Source organism: Triticum dicoccoides, chromosome 3A (genome assembly GCF_002162155.2).
Source record: "Triticum dicoccoides isolate Atlit2015 ecotype Zavitan chromosome 3A, WEW_v2.0, whole genome shotgun sequence".
NCBI lineage: Eukaryota > Viridiplantae > Streptophyta > Magnoliopsida > Poales > Poaceae > Triticum > Triticum dicoccoides.
Window position 1 is genome coordinate 391105634 of NC_041384.1, and position 23716 is coordinate 391129349.

Sequence of the window (23716 nt, forward strand, 5' to 3'; positions counted from 1 at the left end):
GGCGGCGGAGGAAGCGGGCTCGGGGGCCTCCCGCGGGCTCGCCGGGCCGGCGGCGCGGGGCGGCAGCGCCCGCCACGTGGCGCCCCCTGGTAGGCGCGGGCGGCTGCGCAGATAATGTCCGTCGGCGCGACTTTTTGTCCGGCGGCGCGCGAAGACGAATGGAGCTAGGGTTTCGGGGGAGGAGAAGATCCGGATTTCGGGGATTCTTTAAATAGACATAGAGGGAGCTAGGAGAGTTCAAATGATGTGCGGTTTTCGGCCACGCGATCGTGATCGAACGCTCTAGGACATGGAGCAGAGTTAGGTGGGTTTTGGGCCAAATTGGAGGGGTGTTGGGCTGCAACACACACGAGGCCTTTTCGGTCCCTCGGTTAACCGTAGGAGTATCAAACGAAGTCCAAATGATACGAAACTTGACAGGCGGTCTACTGGTAGTAAACCAAGGCCGCTTGGTAAGTCTCGGTCCAATCCGGAAATGTTTAATCCCCACACACGAAAGAAATCTAGAAATGACCACCGGAGGAGAACGAAGCGCCGGAATGCAAAACGGACAACGGGGAAAAAGCTCGAATGCATGAGACAAACACGTATGCAAATACAATGCACATGATGACATGATATGAGATGCATGACAAGTACAACAACACACGGAGACAAAGACACGGACCCGAGGAAATAAATATAACTTAAGCCGGAAACAGCAAGAGTTAGAGTACAAATAGGGAAAGTTACATCCGGGGTGTTACAACACTCCACCACTACGAAAGGATCTCGTCCCGAGATCTAGGACTAAAAGAACGTCGGGTACTCAGAACGGAGGTGATCCTCGCGTTCCCAGGTAGCTTCACGGTCGGAATGGTGTGACCACTTGACTTTGAGAAATTTGATTGACTTGTTGCGAGTCTTGCGTTCAGTCTCTTCAAGAATAGCAACTGGGTGCTCATGATAAGAGAGATCTTCTTGGAGCTCAATGTCCTCGAAGTTGATGGTGCGGTCAGGAGTCTTGAAGCACTTTCGAAGATGAGAGACATGGAACACGTCATGAACATTTGCAAAGTTTGAAGGAAGCTCGAGTTGATAGGCGAGGTCACCTCTCTTGCTCACAATCTTGAAAGGTCCCACGTATCTAGGGGCAAGCTTCCCTTTGATATCGAAGCGACGAGTACCTTTCATAGGAGAGACACGGAGGTAAACATGATCTCCAATCTCGAAAGCCAAATCATGGTGCTTACTATCATAGTAGCTCTTCTGGCGGGATTGGGCTGCTTTGAGGTTATCACGAATGACTTTGCACATTTCTTCTGCCTCTGTGATTAAGTCATTACCCAAAAGCTGACGTTCACCGGTTTCAGACCAGTTGAGAGGGGTACGGCACTTCCTGCCATACAGAATTTCAAATGGGGCCTTGCCCGAACTTGCTTGAAAACTGTTGTTGTAGGAGAATTCAGCATAAGGAAGACATTCCTCCCACTTCATGCCGAAGGAGATCACACAAGCCCTGAGCATATCTTCAAGAATCTGGTTGACACACTCGACTTGACCGCTTGTTTGAGGATGAAAAGCTGTGCTGAAGCGGATGTTCGTGCCCATGGCCTTCTGAAAAGAATCCCAAAACTTGGAGGTAAAGATGCTGCCACGGTCTGAAGAGATGACTTGAGGAATACCGTGCAGAGAGACAATACGAGAGGTATAGAGTTCCGCCAATTGAGCTGCAGTGATCGACTCTTTGATAGGCAGAAAGTGAGCCACTTTGGTGAGTTTGTCGATGACAACAAATATAGCATCATTGCCACACTTGGACTTTGGAAACCCAGTCACGAAGTCCATTTCAATGTGGTCAAACTTCCATTCTGGAATGGCAAGAGGTTGGAGGAGACCAGCTGGCCTTTGGTGTTCTGCCTTCACTCTTTACCGTTAATGCATCTACCAACGAAGAGAGCAAAATAATGTATGGAAGGGAAATGAATACTTCCTATGGTAGCTTGTGTGATATCCTTAGATTCCCCCACAGTAATACTAGCAAGAAAGTCTTTATATTCAGATTTGCGAGGTTCACTGACATTGCCCCACTGCGGGAGTTTACAAGCAATATTAAAATCTTCTAGGTCCATGGTATATGATTTATCATAAAGATCAAATAAAACAGTGAGAGAATTGCGCGAGGATGTAAATTTAAACCTTCTCACAAATGAATCAGTTAAATAGAGGTACTGCCGGCACTTATCTAACACGAAGCTCTCAAGATCAGTGTTATGCACATACGCGTCAAATTCATCCTTGATGCCTGCCTGGACCATGAACTCCTCTTACGGCCAATCACAAGGCCGCACTTGAGCTTCCCTTGGTAGTTCATTGTCCGGCTCACGTATCGCGAGCCTTGGGCCTAGCTTCCTTGAGGAACCACCTTGGTACATTTTCCTAAACATATTCCTTCCTCTGAAATTTTCAGTGACACAAAATAGAAGTGAATCAAACTCAACAAGATTGATAGCAACTACTCCTACAAGTGCCTAAAGGCCATATCATGCATTAAAACTACTTTTGACCACATAAATTTGACATGCAAGCTCAAGAACATGGTCACCTAAGCAGCAAAAATTTGCAATAAATAAAGCACTAGAACAAAAACTAATTGGACCATTGGAGGAGTCACATACAGAAGAACAATCCCCCAAAGCAGTTTTATGAATGGAGCTTTGAGCAAGGAGATCGAAAATGGAAGCAAGATGAGCTAGAACTCGGGTTTGAGCTGGTGGATGATTTTTTCTTGAGGAAGATGAAGTGTGTGGGTGCAAAAATAAGTGGAGGGGGCCCACGTGGGGTCCACGAGGTAGGGGTGCGCCCCAGGGGGGTGGGTGCGCCCTGGACCCTCGTGGCCAGGTGGTGTGTCCCCCTGGTGTGTTCTCAGTGCCAATAATTCCTAAATATTATAGAAATAATCATATAAAATTTTTAGGACATTTGGAGAACTTTTATTTCTGGGGTAGTTTTTTATTGCAAGGATAATTCAGAAAACAGACAAAATATATTATTTTTCTTTATTTAATCTAAATAACAAAAAGTAAAAAGAGGGTACAGAGAGTTGTGCTTTCTAACTTCATCCATCTCATGCTCATCAAAAGGAATCCACTAACAAGGTTGATCAAGTCTTGTAAACAAACTATTTCTGAATCGCATGAAACCGGAGAATTTTCGAATAACACTAAGTTACCTCAACGGGGATATGCACACCCCCAACAATAAGAATATCATATTTCTTTTTGATAGTAGGAAGAGGGAATTCAAAACCTCCAATAGTAATCGTTGAAGTTTTTCCAATAGAATTAATATTGTGGACTTGAGGTTATTTCCTCGGAAAGTGTACCGTATGCTCATTACCATTGACATGAAAAGTGGCATTGCCTTTGTTGCAATCAATAACAGCCCCTACAGTATTCAAAAAGGGTCTACCAAGAATAATGGACATACTATCGTCCTCGGGAATATCAAGAATAACAAAGCCCATTAAAATAGTAACGTTTGCAACCACAACAGGCACATCCTCACAAATACCGACATGTATAGCAGTTGATTTATCAGCCATTTGTAAAGATATTTCAGTAGGTGTCAACTTATTCAAATCAAGCCTACGATATAAAGAGAGAGGCATAACACTAACACCGGCTCCAAGATCACATAAAGCAGTTTTAACATAGTTTCTTTTAATGGAGCATGGTATAGTTGGTACTGCTGGATCTCCAAGTTTCTTGGGTATTCCACCCTTAAAAGTATAATTAGCAAGCATGGTGGAAATTTCAGGTTCTTATCTTTCTTTTATTTGTAACAATATCTTTCAGGTACTTAGCATAAGGATTCATTTTAAGCATATCAGTCAAACGCATACGCAAAAATATAGGTCTAATCATTTCAGCAAAGCGCTTGAGCATCCTCATCATCTTTTTTCTTGGATGGTTTAGGAGGAAAAGGCATGGGTTTCTAAACCCATGGTTCTCTTTCTTTACCATGTTTCCTAGCAACAAAGTCTCTCTTATTATAACGTTGATTCTTTGATTGTGGGTTATCAAGATCAACAGCAGGTTCAATCTCTACATCATTGTCATTGTTAGGTTGAGCATCAATATGAACATCATCGTTAACATTATCACTAGGTTCATGTTCATTACCAGATTGTGTTCCAACATCAGAAATAGATATATCATTGGGATTCTCAGGTGTGTCAACAACAAGTTCATTAGAAGCATGCAAAGTCCTATCATTTTTCCTTTTCTTCTTCTTAGAAGAACTAGGTGCATCAACATTAGTTCTCTGAGAATCTTGCTCAATTCTCTTAGGGTGGCCCTCGGGATACAAAGGTTCCTGAGTCATTTTACCCCCTCTAGTCACAACTCTAATAGCATTATCATTTTTCTTATTATTTAATTCATTGAGCAAATCATTCTAAGCTTTAAGTACTTGTTCTACTTGAGTAGTAACCATAGAGGCATGTTTACTAATAAGTTTAAGTTCACCTTTGACTCTATACATATAATCACTAAAGTGTTCAATCATATAAGTATTGCATTTCAATTATCTACCAACATAAGCATTGAAGTCTTCTTGTTTAACCATAAAATTATCGAACTCATCCAAGCATTGGCTAGCAAACTTAGTAGATGGGATTTCACCCTAATCAAATCTATAGAGAGAATTTACCTTTACTACCTATGTCGGGTTATCAAGACCTTGTATTTCTTCAATAGATGGTAAATTCTTAACATCTTCAGCTTTAATACCATAGATTGATCTGGCCGGACCGGCTCTATTGTCCAGGTCCTGGCGTAAGTCGTAGGTGTAGCTCGTAGTCGCTACCTCCTTGCATCGACGGCGGGGTGGTGCGGGCTGGTGTTTGGCACAAGTAGTTGCTTTGTCTCACCCACGTGGCGGTGGGTCAGGTTCATCAGCATGATTATATCTTGACGGTATTGGCTCAAGGGCCTCATCATCGAATTGTGGCAGTAGCTGACGTTTCGGATAACTCTTTGTTGGGCGCTCAAGGCCGTATTCCTCACCAGCTAGGACCTGTGTCCACCTATCGTTGAGTGTATCCTGTTTGACTTGAAGTTGTTGTTGTTTCTTTTTTAGGCTCCTCGCAGTTGCGATTAGTTGTCACTTAAAGCGTTCTTGCTCGAGGGGCTCCTCTTGCACGATGAAGTCTTCATTTCTGAGGCTGGCCTCCTCCTCGGAGACTAGTAGATAGTTACTATCCTCTGAATCCTCATTCCCGATAGGCTCGTCGGGGTTAACTTTTCCCTCCTCCCACTCATCCTACTCAGGCGCAGGCTCAGCAGGGTCTTCGGGATCTTCGGCATCGTCTGAAGTGTTATTGTCTTCAGTGCCGGTAATGTTGTCCTTTTCGTGACGCAATTTTGAGCAGTGCCGCTGACGTCGACATTTTGGTGGTGCCTCAACAGGCTTGTCCTCGCTCGGATCCTTCCTGCCGTCGTCGTCATCCTTTTTAGGTGTATCTACCATACACACATCATATGTGGAGCTGGTCATCGAGTGCCCGGTAAATGGCGGGTCTTGGCCTGGTTTGTCTCCAGCATCGTCGTCCATACCGTCGATGTCGTCGGAGGTGTAATCTAGCATGTCGGTTAAGTCTTCGATAGTGGCTATTAAGTGGGTGATGGGTGGGACGTAAAATTCCCCGCTCTCAGCCCCTAATCTGGGTTGGGCGTAGTTCAGAGGTGATACTTCCATAATGGAGAGAGATCGCATTAAGTCCAGGGCCTCGTTCAGCAGCAAAGGTCGGACGAGGAACTGAGGTCCTGAGGAGCTGGGCATGGTGCATGACACCTGGCCGTGCTCAACGGGCGCAGACCTTGAGAGTTCGGAGCTAGCCTCCCGGGGTGAGTTCGGTTCTCCGATGACAGGGAGAGTCCTCCTTGATTCCAGGCTTGTCCAAGATATGGTCGCCTCTAGGTTTCCGGCAAAGAGCTCCGTAGTAGGAGAGAGTTTGGTGGGTTTCAAACTCCTATCTTCGGATAAGGTGGTCTGCTCTGGATCTACGACCAAGGCAGGGATGATAGTTGGACTTTGAGCGGTGCCTGATAATGGATCTGATGGGTTTCCTTCTTGGAGATGATGAATAGTGGTTGAGGTCCCGAACCCTTCGAAGATCAAGTCTAATCGGATGTCAGCAACGTAATTCACGCTCCTGAATCTGATTTGATGACCAGGAGCGTAGTTGTCGATCTGTTCAAGGTGACCAATTAAATTGGCATGCAAAGCGAAGCCGCCAAACACAAAAAGTTGATTGGGGAGGAAAGCTTCCCCGGAAACAGCATCGTTGTTGGTGATCGAACGAGCCATCGAACCTTCTGCCGACGACATAGTGGAACTCTCAATAAAAGCACCAATATCGGTGTCAAACTGGCCGATCTCGGGTAGGGGTCCCGAACTGTGCGTCTGAGGATCAAAGGTAACAAGGGACACAGGGAACACGAAGTTTACCCAGGTTCGGGCCCTCTTAATGGAGGTAAAACCCTACATCCTACTTGATTGTATTTGATGAGTATAGGGGTTACAAAAGTCGATCTACCTCGAGATCGTAATGGCTAAACCATAGATGTCTAGCCTATATGGATTCTGATAGCCTCTACGGACTAAACCCTCCGGTTTATATAGACAACGGTGGGGCCTAGGGTTGTAAAGAGTCGGCTTGCAGAAGAAGGAAATTATACATCCGGATGCCAATCTTACCATCCAAGCATAGGAGAGTCCTATCCGGACACGGGGGAAGGTCTTCTACCTTGTATCTTCACGGCCCATCAGTCCGGCCCAAATCACACAGCCCGGACACCCGAGGAGACCCTAATCCAGGACTCCCTCAGTGAACTCATTCTAAATTTATATAGGTATTATATCTACTGGATTCCAACTTCTCGATGGTTCATACCCTCCGATACTACCCATAGATTCATCAAAATAAGCAAACAACACAATGAAAACAGAATCTGTAAAAAACGGAATAGTGTGTAGTAATCTGGAAACTTCGTATACTTCTGTAACTCCAAATATTCTGAAAAATTAGGACAATCTAGAAAAAAATTATACCAATCATGTGTAAAATAATTCAGATCAAAATCGCACTTCTGTGAATTTATAAAATTATGCAAATGAGCGCAAAAGTTTCTGTTTTTCAGCAAGATCAAATCAACTATCACCATAGACCATCCCAAAGGTCTTACTTGGCACTTTATTGAAACAAAATCTATAAAACATGATTACCGCGGTAGCCTAATCATGTGTACACACAAAAAGTAGGGGTAAATATTGGGTTGTCTCCCAACAAGCAATTTCCTTTAATGCCTTTCTAGCTAGGCATGATGATTTCAATGATGCTCACATAAAAGAATTGAAACATAATGGGAGCATCATGAATCACATTGCAAGCACATTTAATCCTAACACACTTCCTATGCATAGGGATTTTGTGAGCAAACAATTTATGGGAGCAAGAATCAACTAGCATAGGAAGGTAAAACAAGCAAAACTTCAAGATTTTCAACACATGGAGAGGAAACTTGATATTATTGAGATATGAAAAGCATATGTTCCTCTCTCATAATAATTTTCAGTAGAATCATGAATGAATTCAACAATATAATGATAACCCACAAGTATAGGGGATCCCAACAGTTTTGAGGGTAGAGTATTCAACCCAAATTTATTGATTCGACACAAGGGGAGCCAAATAATATTCTCAAGTATTAACAGTTGAGTTGTCAATTCAACCGCACCTGAAAGACTTAATATCTGCAACAAAGTATTTAGTAGCAAAGTAATATGGAAGTAACGGTAATGGTGGCAAAGGTAATAGTATTGGTTTTGTAGTGATTGTAACAGTGGCAACGGTGTAGTAACTAAGAAAAGATCAATATGTGAAAAGCTCGTAGGCATTGGATCAGCGATGGATAATTATGTCGGATGCGATTCCTCATGCAACAGTTATAACATAGGGTGACATAGAACCAGCTCCATTTCATCAATGTAACGTAGGCATGTATTCTGAATTTAGTCATACGTGCTTATGGAAAAGAACTTGCATGACATCTTTTGTCCTACCCTCCCATGGCAGCAGGGTCCTATTGGAAACTAAGGGATATTAAGGCCTCCTTTTAATAGAGTGCCGGAACAAAGCATTAACACTTAGTGAATATATGAACTCCTCAAACTATAGTCATCACCGATAATTGTCCCGATTATTGTCACTTCGTGGTTAACGGATCATAACACATAGTAGGTGACTATTGACTTGCAAAATAGGATCAAGAACTCACATATATTCATGGAAACATAATAGGTTCAGATCTGAAATCATGGCACTCGGGCCCTAGTTACGAGCATTAAGCATAGCAAAGTCATAGCAACATCAAGTTCAGAACATAATGGATACTAGGGATCAAACCCTAACAAAACTAACTCAATTACATGATAAATCTCATCCAACCCATCACCGTCTAGCAAGCCTATGATGGAATTACTCACGCACGGCGGTGAGCATCATGAAATTGGTGATGGAGGAAGGTTGATGATGACGATGGCGACGGATTACCCTCTCCGGAGCCCCGAACGGACTCCAGATCAGCCCTCCCGAGAGAGATTAGGTCTTGGCGGCCGCTCCATATCGTAAAACGCGATGAATCCTTCTCTCTGATTTTTTTCTCTCCGAACATGAATATATAGAGTTGGAGTTGAGGTCGGTGGAGCATCAGGGGGCCCACGAGACAGGGAGCGCGCCCCAGGGGGGTGGGCGCGCCCCCACCCTCGTGGACAGGGTGCGGGGCCCCTAACATTGATTCTTTCGCTAGTATTTTTTATAAATTCCAAATATATACTCCGTGAAGTTTCAGGTCATTCCGAGAACTTTTGTTTCTGCACAAAAATAACACCATGGCAATTCTGCTGAAAACAGCGTCAGTCCGGGTTAGTTCCATTCAAATCACGCAAGTTAGAGTCCAAAACAAGGTCAAAAGTGTTTGGAAAAGTAGATACGATTGAGACGTATCATATAACCATCACATAAACCATTATTTTCATTATTCATAAGCATATCTCCACATGAGCAAATTTATTCTCATGATTAGTAGTGGGAGAAAACTCAACAAAATAACTATCATGAGATACTTGATTGACATAATCAAATTGAACATTAAAATCGTGATGACAAGTTTCATGCCTATCATTACTCTTTATTGCATACATATCATCACAATAATCATCATAGATAGCAACTTTGTTCTCATAGTCAATTGAAACTTCTTCCAAAATAGTGGATTCATCATTAAAGAAAGTCATGACCTCTCCAAATCCACTTTCATAAATATTATAATAAGATTCAACACCCTCGAAAATAGTGGGATCATTAACTAGAGTTGACACTCTTCCAAACCCACTTTCATGAACATAACCATCATAAATAGGAGTCATGCTATCATCGTAATATATTTGCTCATAAAAACTTGGGGGACAAAAAATATCATCTTCATCAAGCATAGCATCCCCAAGCTTATGGCTTTGCATATCATTAGCTTCATGGATATTCAAAGAATTCATACCAACAACATTGCAATCATGCTCATCATTCAAAGATTTAGTGCCAAACATTTTATTGACTTCTTCTTCTAACATTTGAGCACAATTTTCCTTTCCATCATTTTCATGAAAGACATTAAAAAGATGAAGCATAAGAGGCAACCTGAGTTCCATTTTTTTGTAGTTTTCTTTTATAGACTAAACTAGTGATAAAACAAGAAACTAGAAGATTCAATTGCAAGATCTAAAGATATACCTTCAAGCACTCACCTCCCCAGAAATGACGCCAGAAAAGAGCTTGATGTCTACTACACAACCTTTCTTCTTGTAGACTCGTGCTGGGCCTCCGAGCGCAGAGTTATGTAGGATAGTAGCAATTTTCGCTCAAGTGGAGGACCTAAGGTTTATCAATCCATGGGAGGCGTAGGATGAAGATGGTATCTCTCGAACAACCCTGCAACCAAATAACAAACAGTCTCTTGTGTCCCCAACACACCCAATACAATGGTAGATTGTATAGGTGCACTAGTTCGGCGAAGAGATGGTGATACAAGTGTAATATGGATAGCACATATAGGTTTTGTAAGATGAAAATATAAAAATAGCAAGGTAACTAGTAACAAAGTAAGCAAAAATGGTATTGCAATGCTTGAAAACAAGGCCTAGGGTTCATACTTTCACTAGTGCAAAGTCTCTCAACAATGATAACATAATTGGATCACATAACAAACCCTCAACATGCAACAAAAAATCACTCCAAAGTTTCTATCGAAGAACATAGGACAAAAACATGCATCAACCCCTATGCATAGATTACCCCAATGTCACCTTGGGAATCCGCGAGTTGAGTGCCTGTAAGTGCATCTAGTGCCCCTTAGTGATTTTGGTGTATTGAAGACTTATAGGTTAAGGGACTGATGCGTTTGTGAGTGTACATAGGTCTATAAGTCTATGAGGAGTTTGATATTTACAGAGAAAGTCGACCCCTAAAAATGAAGTTCTTCAACTAAAGACTTTGGATTTCTGAAGACTTTGAAAATGAAGAAATTGGTGTGATCCTGAAGACTTGGTATTCATTTGAGGAACATGAAGCGTGAAGACTTTTGTTTTCGTAGTTCCATTTTCTCTTTCTTGAGTCATCGGAAACATCGTACTGTTAAAGGGGGTCGAGGAAATACTAGGGAAAAATTTCCAAGTGATGCTCAACTCAAATCCTACATCTACCAATTCCTTCGAGTGAAGTCATTGGAAATCTCATACAGTTTAGTCAAATTTCTTCAGTGACAGAGACTTCGTTCTTTTGGTCTCTGAGGAATTTGTTTTGACTAAGGAGTTAGGAATTCGCCAGTGCGGATTGCCTACAGAGTGAGGAACATGATGGCCCTGAGGAATTTGATACTCAAAATTCTGACCGTTGCTATGCTATGCGCCAGCTGTCCCAAAATATCTACCCACCTAACGGTCATATCATTGAAGGGCATTTATGTCTTATCATGTCGGGCTGCTCACTAGGCTATAAATAACCGCCCCCTACAACCACTAGCTGGTTGGCTGCTCCGAGAGAAACTGACACTTGTCATTTGAGAGCATCCCATCCTCCGAGGACTTTGAGTGAAAATATTCAAGTGAGGAAAACCCAAACCCAAACACCTACAAACCCAAAGTGATTGAGCATCACTGAAGAGATTGATCCTGCGTGGATCCGACTCTTGTTACCTTTGAAGACTATGCATCTTCTAGATGGTTAGGCGTCATAGTCTAGAGCATCCAAGAGGAAATTGTGGATCGCCAAGTGACCGAGTCTGTGAAGGTTTGGAAGTCACCTGAATACTTACCACGAGTGATTGGGCGAGGTCTGTGTGACCTTAGCTCAATGGGAATACGGTGAGGACTAAGTGTCCTGAGCTGCGTGTTCAGGACTGGGTGTTCGGGACTGTGTGTCCTCGGGTTTAAATACCTAGCCGCCCTAACCAGACGTACAACTATCACAGCAGTTGGAACTGGTCTACCAAATCATTGTCTTCATCGATCTAACTGGTTCTATTTCCTCAACCTTTACATTTCCTCACTTCTATGTTGTGTGCTTGTTCATATCTGTTGGAAGACTTTGACTGAAGACTTTCTCTATTTCCTCAGCTCAATTTCTTCAGTCTATTTGTCTTCATTTTGCTTATCATGTGTTTACACTTTCTGTACTCTGTGCTTGTTTCATTTCATCATGAAGACCATGCTCATGTTCTGTTACGTTTACTTCTGAGTACTTATTCCCCTGCAAGTAGTTCTTCACTCAGGAATTCCCTCACCCGCAAATTCATCAGTGAAGAATTCATAAAAATCGCCTATTCACCCCCCCTCTAGTCGATAAAACACACTTTCAATTGGTATTAGAGCAAGGTACTCCCTTGTTCTGTGTGATGTTGGTTTAACCGACTGGAGTTTTAGTTATGTCGACCGCAGGTATGATCAAGGTTTCTGCTGGGTATCCTACCTTTGATGGGACGGACTACCCCTACTGGAAGAACAAGATTCACAAGCATCTTGGGGCAATTGACACTGATCTCTGGTACGTTGTGGAAAATGGCGTCCCCTCTATCACTCCTACCATCAACACTGCTGATGTGAAGAGATTCAAGCAACTCGACTCTCAAGCGAAGAACATCATATGTGGCCATCTGAGCAAAGGGCGGTATGGCAGAGTGAGTGCTTTGGAGACAACAAAGCTTATCTGGGACAGGCTGTCCAAGGTCAATGAGGGAGTCTCAACACAGCGTGACTCTTGAGTTGACGTTCTTCGCAATCTCTTCAACCGCTTCAAAATACTCGACAATGAAAATGTTCAGCAAACCTTCGATCGCCTCACTGACATCTCAAATGAGCTTCAAGCACTTGGTGCCACTGATATCACCAATCATGAGGTGATGAATAAATTGCTGAGATCGCTTGATTCCTCATTTGCTACCTTGGCATTGATGATACAAGAACGTGGAGGCTATAAGTCACTTGACCCCGCTGATATCCTCGAGAGACTAAGCACTCATGAGTTCCAGCTTGCTGAGAAGAGAGATCTCTATGGACCAAGTTATGGCCAATCACGGGCTCTGAAGGCCAAGGCAGTGTCTGAATCTGAAGGTGAAGATTCTGGTAGCAGCCTTGGTGACCCTGAAGAACTGAGCCAGGAGCTAGCAATGCTCGTGAGGAAATTCCACAAGTTCTCAAGACGTGGTCGCTTTGGAAAATCCTCAAGAAGTGGTGATTTGAGATCAGATTCCTCATCCCATGATTACAAGAAGAGACTCTGTCACAAATGCAAGAAACCCGGACACTACATTCAAGATTTCACTCAGTGGGAAAAGGAATCAAAGAAGAAGAAGTACAAGGATTACAGTTATGATGATTCAAAGAAGAAGAAGAAATCTTCAAAGTTCTCTTCATCAAAACCTTCAAGGTCCTCATCTCACAAGAAGAGCAGCTCCAAGAAGGCTAGGGCATTCATTGGCAAGGAAACGGACTCTGAGGCTGAATCTGAGGAAAATGAGGAAGAGGAGGAATCTGAGGAGTCAGACTCTGGTGTGGCGAGCCTAGCCCTCGCTACCGCGTTCGTCAGCAAGTCCATCTTCAACTCTGAGGAAAAGGACCTCCCCAACACTACTGATGACGGCAATGAGGACTACGCTCCCACCTATTGCTTCATGGCCAAAGGCTCAAAGGTACTCAAATATCCCTCCTCTGAATCTAGTGAGGATGAATCTGATGAAAACCTCAAACCCAGTTATTCTAAACTTGCTAAGATTGCTGTAAAACTGCAAAAGGCTCTGGAAAAGGTTCAAAATATGCTAGATAAAAGCGATGATATGTTGGGCGAGGAAATGGATCGCACTAAAATTTTGACTGAAAACCTTCAGAGACTTCAGTCCAAGTTTGACAATCTTCAAGGTCATCATAACACTCTCATATCTGATCATGAGAAGCTTTCTTATGAATTTCTTCAAAGAAAGCAAGACCTTGAGCAGTTAAAAGTGAGTTATGAAGATCTTTAAAAGGAGCATGATTCATTACTTGCTCAACAGATCAGCGCTACTCAGGATGAATTTGTTCCTCCATGTTTGAAGTCCATTGAACGTGAAACTACTAATTCTTCACCTGAATGCTCAAATACTTCCATTGCTGCAAATTCTTCAACTGCCTCTGCTATCACTAATTCCTCATCTGAGGACATTGCTAGTATCACTGATGATGCAGGGCTGAAGGAATTGTATATGACAGGCATGTACAAAAGCCTCAAAGGGCATCGGGCTCTTTGTGACGTGCTTAAAAAGAAGATCCTCAACAGGAACCCTAGGAAAGTGGGTATTGCCTTTGAGAGGAAACTTAATGCTGATACGACCTACTAGAAACCTGAGCAGTATCCCAAAACCTCATGGGTTGCTGCAAAGGGAACTTCAGTGGATCCATCTACTTTATCTGGCTTTACATGTGAATCTTCATATTCTTCTGATGAGTCATTTGACTCCAATTATGAATTGTTCAAAAATCAGAATGGTGATGTATTTGCTAGATATGTTGGCACTAACTGCATGAATGGCCCTCCTATGTAGAAAATCTGGGTTCCCAAAAGATGCCTTGAAAATCTTCAGGTGAATGTCATCATGACACCACCTGTGAAGAATAGGAACCCCAGATCAAACTCTTCATATGGACCAAATTCTTCATATGGATCCAAGTCCTCATACGGACCAAACTCCTCACATGGATCAAATTCCTCAAAAGGATCAAAGTCCTCATATGAACATCATCGTGCTAACCCGTCTGTTTTGCATGGAAGATCTAAGGATTATGCATACACGCATTATTCTTCAAACCATTATGTTCATAAGTCCTCGAAGAATTTCTCTGCATACTCTTATGCTTACCCAAATCCCTCTTATGTGAAACGAAGTGCATTGGCATCTATGCCACCTTTCTCTTATGGAGCTCGTAGAATGATGAACTCTTTGCCACCCCTTCAGATGTGGGTGGTGAAAAAAAAGAACTAATCTCTTATGCATCTCCAGATGAACTTAATCGTCTAAAGAATTTGCTGGAGACCTGAATATGCTTGAAAGGACGCAAGATAATCATGAAGAAATGAATTTTCATTTCTCACGTCCTCATACAGCTTTATTTGTTCTATTGCTTGATGAAATTGATCTGATGAAATTGATATCATATTCTTCACTTATGAAGTATATGAGTTCGTAAGTTGCACTAGTTCATCTGCGGGATGATCAACCCAAAGCCACTGAGTGGGTCATCGATAGTGGATGTAAAAATCACATGACTGGTGACATGAGCTTATTGATGGACTCTGCTTTATCTCCATCACATCTGAAGCATATCACCTATGCTGACAAAGGCAAAAGCAAGGTATTGGGTCTAGGTAAGGTTGCAATCTCAAAGGATCGACACATGGACAAAGTCATGCTTGTCGAGTCCTTAGGGTTCAACCTCATGTCTATCTCAATGCTTTGTGATCTTGGTATGGTTGTTGTCTTTGGCAAGTATCGTTGTGTTGTGATCATGGAAGCTGACAATTCCAAAGTCTTCGGAGGCTTTAGGAGAGGAGATTTGTATATTGTTGATTTCTCTACAGGACCACAACCTGCTACATGTCTACTTGCAAAAGCTTCAGAAGGTTGGCTATGGCATCGACGACTTGGTCATGCTGGCATGAGGAATCTGCACATGCTCGTGAAGAAGAAGCATGTCATTGGCATTGAAAATGTCAAATTCCTCAAGGATCACTTATGCGGAGCCTGTGAAGCTGGAAAGATGACCAAGGCCCAGCATCCAGCTAAGACTATCATGACTACTACTACTCGACCATTTGAATTGCTTCACATGGATCTCTTTGGCCCTACTCACTATGCCACATTTACTAATGCTGCATCTTTATATGGCTTTGTCATTGTTGATGATTATTCTCGATATACATGGGTGCATATCATCACTTACAAAACTGAAGTGCAGGAAGTCTTCAAACGATTTTACTCGAGGGCTTCAACCAACTTTGGTGTGAAGATCAAGCACATCAGAAGTGATAATGGAACTGAGTTCAAGAACACTGGTCTTGATGACTATCTTGATGAACTTGGTATTACTCATGAGTTATCTGCTCCTTATACTCCTCAGCAAAATGGCCTCGTGGAGCACAAGAACAGGACTCTTGTTGAGATGGTCACACTATGCTTGATGAGTACAAGACGCCTACTCGCTTCTGGCCTGAGGCAATTGATACAACTTGCCACATCATCAACAGGGTATATCTTCACAAATTCTTCAAGAAGACTGCATATGAACTCCTCACTGACAAGAAACCCAATGTGAGTTATTTCAAAGTCTTCGGTGCTAAATACTGGATTAGAGATCCTCATCACAGTTCTAATTTTGCACCGAAAGCACATGAAGGTTTTATGCTCGGTTATGGTAAGGACTCGCACGCCTACAGAGTCTTCAACACCTATCACCACAAGGTTATTGAAACTGTAGATGTGCGGTTCGATGAAACTAATGGCTCGCAAAGAAAGCACCTACCTCCTGTGACAGATGAAATACCTCCTAAGGAATCTATTAAGTTCAAGGCTATTGAGGATATCATTCTTACCGAAGAATCTGCTGAAGAAGTCATTCCAGAACATGAAGAACGTCATGCTGATGCACCTGAGGAAAATGGTGCTGAACAAAATGTTGATCAAATTCCTCAACGACAACCCGCTCATCCTCGCGTTGCAAACGAAGTGTAGATTGAGAAAATCATCAGCGACATCAACATTCCAGGTCCTCTCACAGGCTCAAGAGCTTCACATTTATCTAACTTTTGTGGGCACTTTGCTTTCGTCTCTATCACAGAGCCCACTAAGGTAGATGAAGCATTTCTGGAGCCTAAGTGGATTCAAGCTATGCAAGAGGAATTACATCAATTCGAGCTGAACAACGTCTGGGAACTGGTCAAATGTCCAGATCGCAAGCACAATATCATTGGTACAAAGTGGATCTACCGCAACAAGAAAGATGAAAATGGCCTTGTGGTGAGGAATAAGGCATGTCTTGTAGCTCAAGGCTACACACAGGTTGAAGGAATTTACTTCGATGAAACTTTTGCACCTGTTGCTAAACTTGAAGCTATTCGCATATTACTTGCTTATGCTAACCATCATGATATCATCTTATATCAAATGGATGTGAAAAGTGCATTCCTCAATGGTAAGCTTGAGGAAGAAGTATATGTTGCTCAACCCCCAGGTTTTGAAGATCCAAAGCATCCTGACAAAATCTTCAGACTCAATAAGGCCCTCTATGGCCTCAAACAGGCCCCTTGGGCGTGGTATGATACTTTGAAGGAATTCCTCACGAAGAAAGGCTTCAAACCCAGTTCACTTGACCCAACTCTTTTCACTAAATCTTATGATGGTGAATTGTTTGTGTGCCAAATTTATGTTGATGATATCATTTTTGGTTGTACTGACCAACGTTACAGTGATGAATTTGCCTATATGATGAGTGAAGAATACCAAATGTTTATGATGGGAGAATTGTAATTCTTCTTAGGTCTTCAAATTCGTCAACAGCACAATGGCATATTCATATCTCAAGAGAAATACCTCAAGGATGTATTGAGGAAATTCGGCATGCAAGATTGCAAAGGTGTCAAAATCCCTATGCCCACAAATGGCCATCTATGCATTGATGAAAATGGTATTGACTTTGATCAAAAGGTATACCGCTTCATGATTGGTTCTTTATTGTACTTATGTGCATCTAGGCCAGATATTATGCTTAGTGTTTGCATGTGTGCCCGATTTCAAGCTACACCGAAGGAATCACACCATAAGGCTGTGAAGCATATTCTTCGATATCTAGCTCACACACCAACACTTGGATTATGGTACCCCAAGGGCTCGGATTTTGATCTCATTGGATATTCAGACTCTGACTATGCTGGTGATCGTGTGGACGGCAAGTCAACATCTGGCACATGCCATTTCCTCGGACGATCCTTGGTCTGTTGGTCCTCGAAGAAACAGAACTGCGTATCACTGTCTATTGCTGGAGCTGAGTACATTGTTGCTGGTTATTGCTGTGCTCAACTGCTATGGATGAAGCAAACTCTCAAGGACTACGGCGTCAACATGAAGAATGTGCCTCTCTACTGTGACAATGAGAGTTCCATCAAGATTGCTCATAACCCAGTTCAGCACTCGAAGACAAAGCACATTCAGATTCGTCATCATTTTCTTCGTGATCATGTGTTGAAGGGCGACATCTCTATTGAGCATGTGAAGACTGAAGAACAGCTAGCCGATATCTTCACTAAGCCCTTGGATGAGAAGAGATTTAGCAAGTTGCGGTGTGAGCTAAATATCTTAGAATCTTCAAATGTTCTTTGAAAAGGACACTCATCCTAACACTTATGCAAAATTGATGACTTACATGTGCAACACATGAAGAAACATTTTTCTTCAATCAATGAAGACTAACACTCTATGTGTGAAGAAATTAACGAAGAATTTGATTCTCAGAACCCTACGACAATTGTACGTGGTGTCTGAAATCACCATTCTTATACGGTGGGTCACGCCACCACCAAAAGTTGAAAATCTTCAATTTGAGTTTTTTTAGTTTTGAAATTCCTCAGTTATTCAATTTCTTCAACTTTGCAACGTCTTCACCATTTCCGTCGTTTTTCTTCATTGGCTATATATTTATATGAGTTTATCTCCTCTACAACATTCACTTATTGCTATTTCTTCATGTTGCCTTTTCTACTAAGTGAATGTGATCGGACCCTTCCCCCTCTATGCTAAACTCAACCCAAACTATTCACAAATTCTTCATGTGCGTTCTATTTGAAACTCTTTCAAAATCTTCATTGTGTCCTTGTCAGCTGAAGAAATTGCGAACGGAACTTTAAACTTATCTTATCTGAACTTTCGGCTTTTGCCGCTCAAAGTGCTCCACTTCCATGATAATACTTATCCTATTCACCCACGATCGCACACGATCGTCACCTCTCAGTACGTGGGTGACACATGTCACGCGAATGAGAAGGGTCAGGGGCACGTTTGTCCAATTTCTTCGGGCGGACGGTTTTTCACGTCCACTATAAATACCCCTTCCCTTCCTCATTTCGTTTTTACTCCACTCGACCTCTCTCCCGCTCGAGCTTCCCAAAACCTAGCGCCGCCGCTACTTCATCATCGCCGGTGAGGAAGAGCTTCACTGCCTCGACCTTGTCGCCGTCGTACTCGCGCCGACTATGGATTTCTTCACTCCGTCGTCGTCGTAGTTGTCTTCCTCTGCCATGTTAGGGCGTGGAAGATCTGAACCGACGAGCTTCACATCTACACTTCCCAGTTCGTCGTGTTCTTCATCCAGGGTAATTAAAAGTTACTTTTACTGCCCTCTTGATTCAAATGTTTTCTACAAAATCTTCAAAAGGTGTTTATTCTTCAAATCTTCACACACTGGACACCTCCCATAACATTTGTTCTTGATCTGTTTCCCTAAGCAACATTTTTCTTCAAGATTCCACAATTGTGTGGATTTTTCAATCTGTACAACTCTGGAACCTAAGTCAAAGAACGCTTAGTGAAATTCTTCAAGACTCATCTGGTCAAATTCCTCAAACTTGTTCTTATGGCAAAATCTTCTGAGAACGCATATGACCTCCCCAAATTTCTCGCAACTATACTTTGTTCACAGGTACACATGTACGCTACTGAATCACTAGGTTCTCATCAACTTAACTCATTTGCAGCATTCCTTCAAGAAAAGTTGCACACCTCTTCAGAGAATTCCATTGCTCAAATTCCTCAACTGAAGAAAATGGCTGACGGTAAGAAGCCACGGAAGGGAGGAAATAGGCCTGAGGTCAATACTGCTTTCGAGATTCCTGATGACATATACAAGGATTATTGCACTTGTGGTGAGGCCAAATTTGGCAAGGAGGACAAAAATCAGCGCAAGGTGCGCATACAAAGGATAGAGAGGAGATGGGCACGGCAATGGAGGGAGTACAGATATGTTACTCCCAAGTATATGAAGAAATTCACTCTTAATCCTCCATGCCCAAGACCTCCATTGGCACCTGGCCAAGTAACTGATCCCACCAACCTCAAGCGTGGTGAGGACTATCCTGATGAATGGGCCAAGCTAGACAAAATAGCTAAGGAAGCAGTGAGGAAATTTAATGAAGACTCTGCTGCTGCTACCACTGCTGAGGCCTCTGCAAGCAAGCCAAAGAAGGCCATGGCAAAGATGCCTGCTCATAAGCCAAGTGCCCAAGTGCTTCACCCCCAATGCCCTCATGGCCAGATTCTTCAAAGACCTCATGGCCAATTCCTCAAGCTGCTCCAGCTCCTCCAAAGTCCTCAGCTCCTCCATCAAAATCATCAGCACATGTGCATCTCGCCATGTGCCAAAGGACAACAGGCATCTCTATTGCCTCAGGAGCTTCTGCTAGTTCTTCAGCTCCACCCAATTCATCAACTGGCCCCTCTCTGCTGAAGAAAAACGCCACTGCTGGATGAGGCTCTCGACCAAGTCCTCACAAGAAGCAGGTTGCCTTTCAAGTACCGTCCGAAGATGACGAAGCTGATGATGAGGAACTTTCCGAAATCATCAGAGACAGGCAGCTCAGGTGTAACACCCTCGATGCGACTATAGCTCCCACGTGTCGAGGCACGACTTAGAGACATAATCGCATTGAAGGCATATGTCGCAAGTTAGGCAATCTTAACAACATCCCATGTAATATAATAATAAAAAGGGAGATAACATAGTTGGCTTACACTCGCCACGTCAATCAAGTACAGAAATAACATTACATCATTCCAACACTCATGGCCCGACTAATGAAGACATGTACCTAGGGTAGGGACATGGACCTGACCAAAGAGTCCTACCCTAGGACACCCCTAGGAGAAGTCACCTTTCAATCGACTTGAAAGTATCCCACTCAACGGGTTCAAGACACTCGACCAAGAAGCTATCACTCGACCATGAAGCCAACCACTCGACTGCCAGGAGACCTAAAGTCACTCCGCAGGCAAACGGTCGGCTGTTAAGTAGTCTTTATGATCATTATAGCACTTTATTAGGGACGTTACCAGAAACGCCCAATCCTAAATGTACCTTAAACCCTGCATTACTGAGGGCAGGAGGGGTCCGGTGAACTCTATATAAGCCACCCCCCTCCTCAGTATGGAGGGTTCGCACCCCTGTAATCCATACACGCATAATCCAGTCGACCGCCTCCGGGCTCCGAGACATAGGGCTATTACTTCCTCTGAGAAGGGCCTGAACTCGTAAACCTCGCGTGTAACAACTTCCCAATAGCCAAGATCTAGCCTCTCCATACTCACCCCCCTACATCACTGTCAGAGTTAGAACCACGACAGTTGGCGCCCACCGTGGGGCAGCAGTCTTAGCGCCTGATTGGAGAAGTTGCAATTTTTCCGATCCCCTTTGATCATGGTTTCATGCGGAGTTTTGGTGGAGGGCCGCGAGATCCGTCTCAGCGCGCTCACGTTCATCGCCGACGACTCCGCCTGGCTTCAGGAGGCGCCACTTGACATCGACGCGCTCCCCGTCCGCGGTGTGACGCATTTTCGTGCATGCGTTCGTGGCGTCCTCCTGCAGCAACCGTCGACCCAATATCGGTCGGCCCCCGTATCGTCTCCCCGCTCTGCCTCCCGCCGGCGCAAGCGCTCCGGTCGGTCGAGACTTCAGAGGTGGGTGAGACATGCCGTGGCTCGCCAGTCGGCCACCCCGCAAGTCGCCGCGATCGAGCCCGACGAATCCCTCTGTGTCCTGTTAGACCTGTCGACTTGCTCCGCGGAGACCGCATCCGAGTGCGACAGCAGCGACCCAGCAGCGGAGGTTCTGGCAGTCGATGGGATGCACAGTCCTCCTGGTTTCCCTCGCGCTGGTGGAGGCGCGGGTGGGGCGATCCGGCGCATCCCCACGATGAGTACCTCCCCGAACCTCTCACGTCATCACAGTGAGAGGAGCTTCGCCGTCGGAACACGGACGCCCTCCGCACCCCTATCATCGGTGAGTCCCCCGAGGCCCGGGCCTTGGAGGACGCGCGTTTGGCTAATTTGGCCGAGTGCACTCGACTAGAGAATCTCCAGCGAGCACTCGACGAGCGAGCGCGTCAGCAGGCTCCCGAGTCTAGTCGATGCCAGCTCTTCCCGCCGACGCAGGTATATCGAACCCCAATTCAGAATTTGACCGCTGCGGCCCGTATAGCAGAATCAATTCAGCCCTCCCAGTCGGAGGCTGGCAGGGGCTTGTTACAGATCAGAGCGTTGCTCCGGGCGGCGGGAAACCAGAATTCCGCTGTCTCTCAGTCGCGGGATAGAATCCACGGTCGATCTGTCGCAACAGATATAGTCGAGTCGGCTCACAGCCCGAGATCGCCCCCGAGGCGTGAGGGACGTGGTGACCGGCATGATCAGTATAGGAGGAATGAGCAGTATGATCACCGATTCGACCGCGATGATCGACGTCGAGTGCCAACCCCTCCCCCGAGGAGTGGGTCGTATGCGCCTCGACGGCAAGATGACAGACGCCCTCATAGTGTTGGGCAGAGGATTCCAGTCGACCCCAGAGACCCAGGCTTTGATGCGAGATCCATCCTCGTTCAAGGTTTGGTTGACAGGAACAGAGCTCATCGAGAAGGCCACAACAGAGATGCGCCTGCCAGCAGCAGAGTACATGCTTCAGGGCTAGAGTGTTTCAGTCGAGCCATCAGAGCCGCAGTGATTCCTCCCAATTTCAGGCTGGCGACTGGAATCAACAAGTTCACCGGTGAATCTAAGCCTGACACTTGGCTTGAAGATTACCGAGTGGCTGTACAGATTGGCGGTGGCAATGATGAGGTGGCCATGAAGCATTTACCTCTCATGTTAGAGGGCTCAGCCAGAGCATGGCTAAATCAGTTGGCACCCAGCAGCATATACACTTGGGAGGACCTCTCCCGAGTGTTTATCACAACCTTTGAAGGAACATGCAAGCGACCTGCAGGCCTTACAGAGTTGCGGTCTTGCGTGCAGAAGCCGAATGAAACTCTGAGGGAATACATTCAGAGGTGGATCACGCTGCATCACTCGGTTGAGAATGTGCCAGACCATCAAGCAGTTTGTGCCTTCAAGGAAGGTGTTAAATACAGAGAGTTGAATCTGAAGTTCGGTCGAACTGGAGAGATGTCTATGAATCGGATGATGGAGATTGCCACCAAGTACGCTAACGGAGAAGATGAAGATCGACTCCAGAGTGGCAAGCAGAAAGCAGTCGCCCAGGAAACCGGAGGCAATTCCAGTCGGAAGCAGAAGCGGAAGGCCGAGCCAGCCGCCCCTGGGGAGGCCCTGGCCGCAACCCAGGGAAATTTCAAAGGAAAACCCAAAGGCCCCTGGAAGCCCAAGAAAGTCAAGGATCAAGACGGAAATGATGTTTTGGATCTGCCATGTCACATCCACACCAAGAAGGATGAAGAGGGTAATTTTATTTACCCAAAGCATACCACTCGACAGTGCCGGCTCCTGATCCAGCAGTTCCAAGGAAAGCAGTCCAAGGATAAGGAAAAAGAGTCGGACAGAGTCGAGGACAAGGAAGACAGTGACGATGGATACCCCCAAGTCAATTCCACCCTGATGATTTTTGCCGATGTCGAAAGCAAAAGTCGACTGAAAGTCATTAACCGAGAGGTGAACATGGTTGCCCCGGCAACACCCAGTTACCTGAAGTGGTCTCAGACTGCCATCACATTCGACCAGTCTGATCACCCGACGCACATTGCCACCCCTGGGAGGCAAGCTTTGGTGGTCGACCCAATTGTTGAAGGCACTCGACTGACTAAAGTCCTGATGGATGGTGGCAGTGGCCTGAACATACTGTATGCTGAAACATTGAAAGGAATGGGCATTCCGATGTCCAGGCTCAGTACCAGTAACATGAGTTTCCACGGAGTCATTCCTGGGAAGAAAGCCCAATCACTCGGCCAGATCGCTCTTGATGTGGTTTTCGGTGATTCAAAGAATTACCGCAAGGAAAAGTTGACATTCGAGGTTGTGGACTTCCAAAGTGCTTATCACGCCATTTT